This window comes from Papio anubis, chromosome 12 (assembly GCF_008728515.1).
Source record: "Papio anubis isolate 15944 chromosome 12, Panubis1.0, whole genome shotgun sequence".
Taxonomy (NCBI): Eukaryota; Metazoa; Chordata; class Mammalia; order Primates; family Cercopithecidae; genus Papio; species Papio anubis.
In genome coordinates this window covers 15148002-15158517 of record NC_044987.1, presented here as the reverse complement: position 1 = coordinate 15158517, position 10516 = coordinate 15148002, and positions in this window count along the sequence as shown.

Below are 10516 nucleotides of genomic sequence, written 5' to 3'. Positions count from 1 at the left end.
CGCGAGTTTGGAGTGCGTGGAGCAGGAACAGAGGTGGACTGGAATGTCACACGACGGGGCAGCTGGAAGGTATTGGGAAAGAAGAGGGGTCATGGGAGAAGGCTCGGAACTTGAGCCCCGGGGCATATCAACTTCCAGTTTTTAGGGAAGGCTAAACATCCCCCACTCCCCTTCTCACCGGACTGGGGGAGGTCCTGTTCCTCAGCCTCTTCTCTTTTTCTTTACTCTCAAAGACACTCGCCGCTCATTTTACTTCCATGGCACCAGTGATTAGTGATGAGTGCCCGAGTGGGTAAACGGAGGCACTGAGTCAATGGAAGGAATTCTCTTTGGTCTTTTCAAGAAAAAGCCGAGACAAAACTTGAATTTTTGCTGATCCCATTACTTTTGTGTAACCTTCTCCCCACTCCCCCGATGTTGATGAGGAAAACTGCACAACCAGGTAGCTGGGTACCAAGGCAAATCCAGGTTTTCAACTTCAGCTGCTCCATTAACCCTTGCAGGTGCCCTTAACGCCTCCCATCTTCACCACAGATCTCTCTCTCCATTGCTACTCTCCTCAAGTCCTTCCTTCTCTTCTATTTCCCAGAGAAATCAGATGCAATCAGGAGGAGAATACTTAAATTTCTACCTGCAAACATGTCTGAATCCATTCTTACCAGGAGCAGTGAAAGAGGCACCCCTGTTCTTGTCCAAGACGATTCCCTTCTCGATTTCAACTCTTTTTTTTTTTTTTTTTTGAGACGGAATGTCGCTCTTGTTGCCCAGGCTGGAGTGCAATGGCGTAATTTCAGCTCACTGCAACCTCTGGGTTCAAGCAGTTCTCCTGCCTCAGCCTCCCAAGTAGCTGGAATTACAGTCACACACCACCACACCCAGCTGTTTTTTTTCTTTCTTTTCTTTTTTTTTTTTTTGACAGAGTCTTGCTCTGTTGTCCAGGCTGGAGTGCAATGGCACAATCTCAGCTCACTGCAAACTCCTCCTCCTGGGTTCAAGTGATTCTTGTGCCTCAGCCTCCCGAGTAGCTGGGATTACAGGCACCCACCACCATGCCTGGCTAATTTTTGTATTTTTAGTAGAGACAGGGTTTCACCGTGTTGGTCAGGCTGGTCTCGAACTCCTGACCTCAGGTGATCCACCAGCCTCAGACCCCCAAAGTGCTAAGATTACAGGCGTGAGCCAGTGGGCCTGTCCCCAGCTAATTTTTTGTATTTAGTAGAGATGGGGTTTCACCATGTTATATTTCCTTAGGGCCCTCATTCCATCACTTCATTTTACAGATGGATATTGGACATGCCAGTCACTCGTCTAGAAACTGGAGATATAGCAGGGAACAAAACAGGCACAATCCCTGCCCTCAGGGAGCTTACATTCTAGTAGAAGCAGGACAATAAATAAGTAGAATATGTAATATGTTAGATGGTGCTAAGAGCTATGGGGGCACATCAAGCAAGGAGGAAGTGTGTTCAGAGAAGGTAACATTCAAGTGACCTGAGGGAGGCTAGGCGTGAACCACATGTAAATGTGGGGAAAGAATCTTCTAGGCAGAGGGAAGAGTAAAAACAAAGGTCCTGAGGTGGGAGCAACCTGCCACTTTCGAGGAAGAACAAAGTCAATGTGGCTGGAGTGAAGAGACAGATAGGGAAAGAGTGGGAGATGTGATCAGACAGGTAAGGGAAGGACCCAACCTGCATGTCCCCAAGGTCTTTCTGAGGACTTTGGCTTTTATGGAGCTATTGAAAGGTTTTGAAATAGGGGTGTCCAATCTTTTGGCTTCCCTGGGTTATGGTGGAAGAAGAATTATTGTCTTGGGCCACATATAAAATACACTTAACATTAAAGATAGCTGATGAGCTTTAAAAAAAATCACTAAAAAACCTCATAATTTTTTTCTTTTTTTTAAGAGACAGAGTCTTGCTCTGTCGCCCAGGCTGGAGTACAGTGCCCCAATCTTGGTCCACTGCAAGTTCTGCCTCCCGGGTTCACGCCATTCTCCTGCCTCAGCCTCCCAGGTAGCTGGGACTATAGGCGTCTGCCACCACACCCAGCTAATTTTTTGTATTTTTAGTAGAGACGGGGTTTTACTGTGTTAGCCAGGATGGTCTCGATCTCCTAACCTCATGGTCCGCCCACCTTGGCCTCCCAAAGTGCTAGGATTACAGGCGTGAGCCACTGGGCTGGGCAAAACCTCATAATGTTTTAAGAAAGTTTATGAATTTGTGTTGGGCCACATATGGCCCGCAGACTGCGGGTTGGACAAGCTTGTTTTGAGCAGAGGAGGGACAGGGTTCCTACCTTTCGCTACTGTGTAGAGAACAGATCTGAAGACAGCAGAAGCGCGAGACCATTGCTGAAGAGAGCAGAAGCAGGAGACCATTGAGGAGGTCATTGTGAGCCTCTGGTTAGTGTGGTAGCAGAAGAGGTGATTCAAAGTGGTGGATTTTAGAAGTATTTTGAATGTGGACTAACAGGATTTTCTGATGGATTAGGCAGTGTGGGGAGGAGGGAGGAATGTTTCACCTGAACTGTAACTGAGAAGGGGAAGGCTGTGGTAAGAGAATCGCTGGAACCTGGGAGGCAGCGGTTTCGGTGAGCCGAGATGGTGCCACTATACTCCAGCCTGGGTGACAGAGCGAGACACAGCCTCAAAAAAACAAAAAACAAAAAACGTATGTCTCCTAGGCATCCAAATGGAGATGTCAAGAAAGCAGCTCATGTGCAAGTTTGGTGTGGTCTGGGCTGGCGATAAAAGATTGAGAGTCATCAGCATATGGAAGTTATTTAAAGCCAGGAGATGAGAAGAATTACCAAGGGAGCAAGTGTAGATAGAAAAGACGTGCAAGGACTAAATTCTGGAGCTCTCCAATATGAGCTTGAGATCAGTTGGAACCATCAGAGAGACGGAGGCATAGGTCAGTGTAGTGAGGAAAAAAACCCCAAGAGATGGTGGTATGCTGAAGGCCAAGAGAAGGAAACTTACCGAGGAGGAGGGAAAGGTCAATTGTGTCAAATGTGGCCCATAAAGTAAGTAGGATGAGTTTGAGAATTGATTGATTGATTTTTTTTTTTTGTTTTATGTTTTGTCCCTCCCTTGCCCCCCCACTGGAAAGTATATAGAGCAAAGATAATTGATTGAAGGTCATTGGTGATTTTGACAAGAACAGTTTTGGTGGAGTGGTGGGGGTAAAAGTCTGATCGCTGATAAGTTTAAGAAAGAATGGGAGGAGAGGGATGGAGACAACTCTTTGGAGGCAACTCTTTGGAGGAGTTGTGTTGTAAAGGAAGGAGAGAAATTGGCTGGGAGCTAAAAGGAGAAGTGAGGTCAAGAAAACTTCTTAAGTGGGAAAAAAGAGTTATATGTTATATGCTGATGGGGAAGAGCCAGTAGAGAGTGAAAATTGACAATGCAGTGGGGAGTGAGGAGAACGTCTGGAGAAATGTCCCTGATGAGGGGAGAAGGGATTGGACAGAGTCCAGAAGCAGAGGGGCTGGCTTTGGTTAGAGGACTGATGGCTCATGCAAAGTAAAAAGAGAGAAGGCATGATATTTGGGCATAGATGTGGGAAGGCGGATTGATGTGGGAGAAGCTGGTGGATATTATCTCTTCGAGGCCTTTTTTTTTTTTTTCCTCTTTGTGAATTAGGAAGCAGGGTCAGCTGACTGTGAGGATGAAGGGAAAGGCTTAGAAGTTTGAACCTGGAGGAGGAGTTCTAAAAAAGTCACTGAGAGCAGTGATTCTCAAACTTTAGTGTGTACCAAAACCACCTAGAGAGCCTATTAAAGCCCTCCCACAGTCTGGGCAACATAGAGCGACCCTATCTCTTCAAAAAATAAAAAAATTAGCCAGGTGTGGTGGTGTGCGCCTATGGTCCAGCTACTCAGGAGGCTGAGATGGGAGGATTGCTTGAGCCTGGGAGGTCAAGGCTTCAATGAGCTGTGATTGTGCCACTGCACTCCAGCCTGAGCTACAGAGTGAGATGCTATCTCAAAAGAAAAAAAAAAAAGGCCCTCCCTTCCCCCAGACATTCTGATTCAGTAGGTCTAGGATGGGCCCGGGAATCTGCATTTCTAACAAGTGCCAGGTGATGCTGCAGTCGCCCGTACGGGGATGACCCTTTGAGAACTGCTGTGTGAGAGAGTGGGGCAGTGACTGGACTCGAATTCCCACAAATGCAGCGTGGTTGTCAGGCAGCATCAGGGGCCCAGCTGAGGTTAGAAATCATGACTTGAAAGTGTCTCCAATCACATCCCACTCACAATTGCTTGCACGTGTTTGGAGTCCTATCTCTTTAAAACGTCCATTTTCTACTGACTTTTCCTTTGCCGTGTAAAAGGCTCCACAGCCTTCCTCTTTAAAAAATGAAAATCTTTAACTTAGGTTCTAGCTCTCCCCTCTTCACAATTTTCTTGGCAGAGTTGTGCATGCTGTATTTCCCCACCTCCTAGTCTATGCAGCATCCGCAACACGTCTGCTCTCCCTCCAACCTCAGGACACTTCTGTTAGGCATCATCACTGATCTAGATGCTAATTCCAATGGGCACTTTTTAGTTGTAATCAGTCACTTGACCACCTACAAATCTGATACCTCCAACCATTTCCTCCCTCAGCTGTCTCCTCCTTTAGGTTTTGTGGACACACTGCTTTTCTGGTTTTCCTCCTGATAGCTGTCACCTCCTCATTCTCCTTTTCCCCTGGTGTTCCTTTATCCTCCTTTAAGGCAGTATAGCACAGTGGTTGTTATATGTGCAGGTTGTAGATTTACTGGGATAACTTCTGATTTCTCTGGTTCCTAGCTGTGAGACCTGAAACATTTATATCCATTTCTTCATATATTTACCAAAGTGAGGCTGGGCATGGTAGCATGTGCCTGTGGTCCCAGCAGCCTGGGAGGCTGAGGTGGGAGGATGGCTTGAGCTCAGGAGTTCTAGTCCAGCTTGGGCAACATAAGGAGACATCACCACTTAAAAAAGAAAGATAGGCTGGGCGCAGTGGCTCACACCTGTAATCCCAGCATTTTGGGAGGCCGAGGTGGGCGGATCACGAGGTCAGGAGATAGAGACCATCCTGGCTAACACAGTGAAACTCTGTCTTTACTGAAAATACAAAAAAATTAGCCAGGCGTGGTGGCGTAGTCCCAGCTACTTGGGAGGCTGAAGGCAGGAGAATAGTGTGAACCTGGGAGGCAGAGCTTGCAGTGAGCTGAGATCGCACCACCGTGCTCCAGCCTGGGCAACAGAGCGAGACTCTGTCCCAAAAACAAACAAGCAAACAAACAAAACCCAACATAGTCGTAATACCTGCTTCACAGGGTTCTCATTTGAGGATCCAATGAGTCAGTAGGCATAAAAAGCTTACAACAATGCCTGGCTCATACTGAGTATGTAAGGTCATCACTCGGAGCTACTACTCATCTGTCAGGTGCTATTTGTATAGGCTGATGATGCAAAAAATCTGTATTTTCAAGCAGGCCTCATTCCTGAGCAGCAGTCATAATTATCCACCTGCCTCCTGACATCCCTAGATGCCTCATCAGCATCTCAGCCTTGGCATGGCCAAACCTTCAACTCAGCATTTTTCACTCAGTTTGCCCCCTTTCTTTATTCCCCCACATCCATGAATGGCCCCACCATCTGTCCAGTTCCCTGGCCAGAAATTTGGTAGTTTCTAGCTTCTCTCAGTCCCTTGATTCTTTTCTTTTCTTTTCTTTTTTTGGAGATGGAGTATGGCTCTGCTGCCCAGGCTGGAGTTCAGTGGCGCGACCTCAGCTCACTGCAACCTTCACCTTTCCGATTCAAGTGATTCTCCTGCCTCAGCCTCCTGAGTAGCTGGGATTACTGGCACCTGCCATCATGCCTGGCTAATTTTTGTATTTTTGTAGAGATGGGGTTTCGCCATGTTGGCCAGGCTGGTCTCGAACTCCTGACCTCAGGTGATCCACCCGCCTTGGCCTCCCAAAGTGCTGGGATTACAGATGTGAGCCATTGCGCCTGGCCACAGTCCCTTGATTCTTATAGTGGTATTACCTTATTCTACAGACTCAGATATGTGGGAGCATACATATAACATTGTTTTTCTATAATATAACTATATTTGTAAATTTTTTTTACACATTTTTTATTTTTCTGAGACTGAGTCTCGCTATGTTGCGCAGGCTAGTCTCGAACTCCAGGGTTTAAGGGATCCTCTGACCTCAGCCTCCAAGTAGCTGGGATTACAGATGTATGCCACAGTGCCTAGCTCTTATGTTTCTATTCTGAGCCAGCTCCTGTTCTCCTGGAATGTTGGATGCTTAATTTTAATCCATTGGTGGAATCTCCCCTCTCTCCAGGGATTGCCTTAATTCTGGGAGGCTGTCTCTTATGTATATATTTTGCCAAAGCACTGGCGGAAGTGGTCCTGTTATTAAGTGGCCACCCAATGTCCTCTGACATATCCTCTGCCTGGCTCCTGCTTGCATGGCCTCTTTAGGTCTGGTGTCTCTGTGCTACCTCTCAGTTGCTCTTGGACACAGGGTTCATTCTGCTGCTCCCATGCCCTGGGGTAGCATGAGACAGTGTGGCACTGTCCATGGTTCAAGCTGCCTCCACAATAGGCTACACTCTGCAGCCATGTCTTCTTTTGGAGGTCTTGTCTCCTTAGGTCTGGGGTTCCACTGCCATCAGATCTCGAAAACCTACTTGGGGGTTTTGCTGTCTGTCTGCACTGAGGTGCCTGAGGACAGAACCTACCACTGTCCGTGCTGTCACTGCGTTCCCGTTGGCTCTTGTCTGTGAGTTGTGCTCCTGCCATGGAACTGGGGTGAAATCAATGCGAGGCCTTGCTTTATCCAGAATATTTCCTGCACATCTTCTATCCAGACTGGGGGTCCTTTCTGTTTTCCTAAGGGCCTGCCTAGGCGATTGAAATTCAAAAGTCAGAAGTGGCTTTCCATTTCCCCTCATTTTTGTTGTTGTGTCTTTTCACGAAGGCATCAGCACAAAAGCTGGGCTGCTCAAAATGAGGCTATAGGGGAGAAGGGGAAGAAACCACAAATAATATTGTAAGATGTCATCATATTCCCTATATCCAGTGGGGGCCATGGATTCTATATCTTTAGCCCCCTCCTAAAGTTTCCCCCTTTTCACCCACATTGCTTCTGTCGTAGTTTGGGGTTTTATTGTTATACTTCTCCTGGTTTGAGAGTATTCCCTTCCTAATCACAGGGTTAGGTTGCTGAAACAGTGGGAGGTTTTGCAGGTGAAGATTCTTGATAAAAGATAAGATTCAGAAAACTGAATGACCTATGAAATGCCTGATAAATACTCGATCTTCACTAAAATCACAACTAAAATTTTGCACAGTAAATAAATTTTCAACAACAGATCTGATATTAGCAGTAGTGTGTATTGTGTAATTTCCACGTATCCCTGGGTGATTTAATGTTTTTAGGATTTCCCTGCAGTTACCATTCTCGTAAATCCAGTTTGTTTTGATGCAGATGATGTATAGTTAGATGTTCTCTTTGGGTCAAGTTGTTAATCCAGATATCCAATACCTTCTGATTTGAGGATTTCCAGTTATTGCCCTCACTGGCCCCATCATGGTCTTCAAAACAGCTTTTGGGGGACCTGGCTTGAGATTAGATCCTATGATTTTCAAAACCTTGGTAAGGGGAAGCAGGAAAAACTATTTAAAAGTTGCAGGCTGGGCCGGGCGCAGTGGCTCACGCCTGTAATCCCAGCACTTTGGGAGGCCGAGGCGGGCGGATCACAAGGTCAGGAGATCGAGACCACGGTGAAACCCCGTCTCTACTAAAAATACAAAAAATTAGCCAGACGCGGTAGTGGGCGCCCGTAGTCCCAGCTACTCGGGAGGCTGAGGCAGGAGAATGGTGTGAACCTGGGAGGCGGAGCTTGCAGTGAGCCGAGATCGCGCCACTGCACTCCAGCCTGGGGGACACAGCGAGACTCCGTCTAAAAAAAAAAAAAAAAAAAAAAAGTTGCAGGCTGGGTGCGGTGGCTCACACCTGTAATCCCAGCACTTTGGGAGCCCGAGGCATGTGGATCACAAGGTCAAGAGATCAAGACCATCCTGGTCAACATGGTGAAACCCCATCTCTACTAAAAATACAAAAAATTAGCTGGGCATGGTGGCGGGCGCCTGTAGTCACACCTATTTGGGAGGCTGAGGCAGGAAAATCACCTGAACCCGGGAGGCAGAGGTTGCAATGAGCCGCGATCGCACCACTGCACTCCAGCCTGGCAACAGAGCGAGACTCCATCTCAAAAAAAAAAAAAAAAAAGAAAAGCTGCAGCCAGGAGTGGTGACTCACGCCTATAATCCCAGCACTTTGGGAGGCCGAGGTGGATGGATTGCTTGAGCCCAGTAGTTTGAGGCCAACCTGGGCAACATGGAGAAACCCTGTCTTTACAAAAAATTAGCCAGGAGTGGTGGCACAGGCCTGTAGCCTCAGCTACTTGGAAGGCTGAGGTGGAAGGATCACTTGAGCCCTGAAGGAAGAGGTTGCAGTGAGCCGTGATCATGCCACTGCACTCCAGCCTGGATGACACAACAAGGCCCTGTCTCAAAAAAAAAAAAAAAAAAAAAAAAGATGCAAGCACTTTTCACTTTCTAGAGGAGGAGACTTCGGTTTTTCAGTTCTTCTTGGGGCTGACTGTTCTTTGCTTTGGGAAAATCACTACAAACGGCTTTATTTCCTAAGTACAAAGCCAAAGCCATATCCACCAGTGATCTGAGCGCAGAATGTTAAATGCGTGAGTGGGAATTGTGTTTTTGTGGCTTCTTGCTTTTTAGACGGTGATGGGGGAGAGAGGCGTTTCTTCTCCCCGAGTGTCCAGTGCGCTGTGTGGAACACTGTTGCCAGGGCTTAGCCCAGCAGGTGTTCACAGGAGCTGAGGAGCAAGACAGAGAGGGCTAGGGAGGGCTTTACCTCGTCAGAGAGCCAGAGGTGAGAAAGAACTGGGTGGTCTCTAGACGTAGGGACCCGATAGACATTTCTGGATGTTCTGACTTGACATGTGCTGTGAGCACGTGAGTGGTTTGCTGGGGCGGGGGCGCTGTGCCTGTGCGATGTCCGTGCTCCTCTGGAGGAAGTAGATTTCCGCTGCCAGCTGTGCTGAGGCAGGAAATAAGGAATGGTGGGCCTTGGGCTAGCTGTAAAGAGAAACCTTCGGCCGGCGCGGTGACTTACGCCTGTAATCCCAGCACTTTGGGAGGCCAAGGCGGGCTGATCACAAGGTCAGGAGATTGAGACCATCCTGGCTAACACGGTGAAACCCTGTCTCTACTAAAAATACAAAAAATTAGCCGGGAGTGGTGGCGGGCACCTGTAGTCCCAGCTACTTGGGAGGCTGAGGCAGGAGAATGGCGTAAACCCGGGAGGTGGAGCTTGCAGTGAGCCGAGATCGCGCCACTGCACTCCAGCCTGGGTGAGAGTGCGAGACTCTGTCCCAAAAAAGAAAAACCTCCCCCTCTTCGGGCCTCATGGCGCTGTGTCCTGGACTCTGAGGTGGGGGTGCGTTCAGAGCATTCCTGGGCTGAAGGTAAGCTGACCTTTGTCTCAGGGAGCCAGGCAGAGAGGTTCCTACAAGGGCCCTTCCTCTTGTTCCGCCTCCCTACATGAGTGCAGCGACCACGGAGCAGCTCTGCCTTGAGAAGGCAGTGGTTCAGACACCCCATATGCACGGTCTAGTCCAGCGCTGTCCAGTAGAACTTTCTGTGATGACGGAAAATGATTTCCGCTCTATCCAGGACGTCAACTACTAGTCTCATGTGGCCACTGAGCACTTGAATGTGGCTGGTGTGACTGAGGAACTGAATTTTAAATGTATGTAAATTTAATTGGTTTAAGTTTAGTCTCATGTAGCTAGTGGCTACCATATTGTACAGCAACACGGATGGCGGGAAACTATAAAGCTGTAAAGTTCCAAAGTCTGAGCCCAGAGTAGTCTGGGCTGATGATGGCCATCATCAGAGATCACAGAGGATCAAAGAGGCTGAGTCACAGCTGAGTAAATGGTGGAGCTGCCCCAGAAGGCCCTGCAGCAGGAAGGTGCACTCTCCTGACCATGCCAGGGCCCCTCTCTGCAGGTGACCACACCACAGAAGGTGCAGCGACTCCCACATCGTGGAAAAAGTATCAGGCCTGTACTGTAAATGGATTACCTGTCCTCTCAGTGACTGTCTCACTTGACTCTGTCATACAGGTCCTCCCTGTCCATCTCAGTCCCTATGAGTCTGGAGAGCCCAGGTAATCCATAATCACCACAGCTCGTGTCTCTCCTGTTGCATCTCCTTATTTGAGCCAGGCCTCACCCTTTCCTCTCCCCCTGCACCCTCTCATGGCCTTGGCACTGCTCTGGGCTGAGCAAGCCCCACTTTGTCCTCAAGCCCTCCTCCAAAGCTTCTCTTGATTTTCTTGGCTTAAGTGAAACTCACTTTCCCCTAAGGACATTATTCCCCCCGAAGCCCTCTGAAACAGAGCCTGCTTTTCTCTTACCCTCACATGCCACAGAG